Source organism: Pelophylax lessonae, assembly GCF_965119305.1.
Source record: "Pelophylax lessonae genome assembly, chromosome: 7".
NCBI lineage: Eukaryota > Metazoa > Chordata > Amphibia > Anura > Ranidae > Pelophylax > Pelophylax lessonae.
In genome coordinates, this window is record NC_138774.1 from 263,839,302 (window position 1) to 263,839,889 (window position 588).

The window sequence follows — 588 nt, forward strand, 5'->3', positions numbered from 1 at the left end:
GTGGCTTTTCATGTAACCACAGAGACATACGATCCTACATAGCAGGATCGTATGATCTCTGCAGTTACACCAGGGAGAATGACAGGCGGCTTTGTTTACATTAGCCGCCTGCCTTTCTCCCTCTGTAACGGACGATCGCGAGTGACTGGCGGACATCCGAGCCGCCGGTCACTCCCGCTGGAGTGTCCGAGAACGAGCGGGGGCGGGAGCGCGCCTCCGGCGGCTAACGCTCGCCCCCTATTGGCTCGCAGGCAAGTGACGTTCCGGTACGTCACTTTGCCCAGGAGGGGCTGACCGCCGCCGTATATGGTCGTGCGGCGGTCGGCAAGGGGTTACGTTTACATTTTTATTACGTTTTTTCAAGACAAAGCGAATACAAGTAAAGAAAGCATCGGTAACTTACAAGTAATAACAGGGTGTCGTTCAATTGCATCGTATAGAAATTACAATCACCATAGGGTCACAAATCAGAAAATTGAACATGCCTATGCACATAAACGAAAATACGCTCATATCGGGAAGTCAGTGTCAGCAAACAACAATGATGTAACTAGGTAGCAAGAATAAAGGGATGGAAATAGAAAAAAA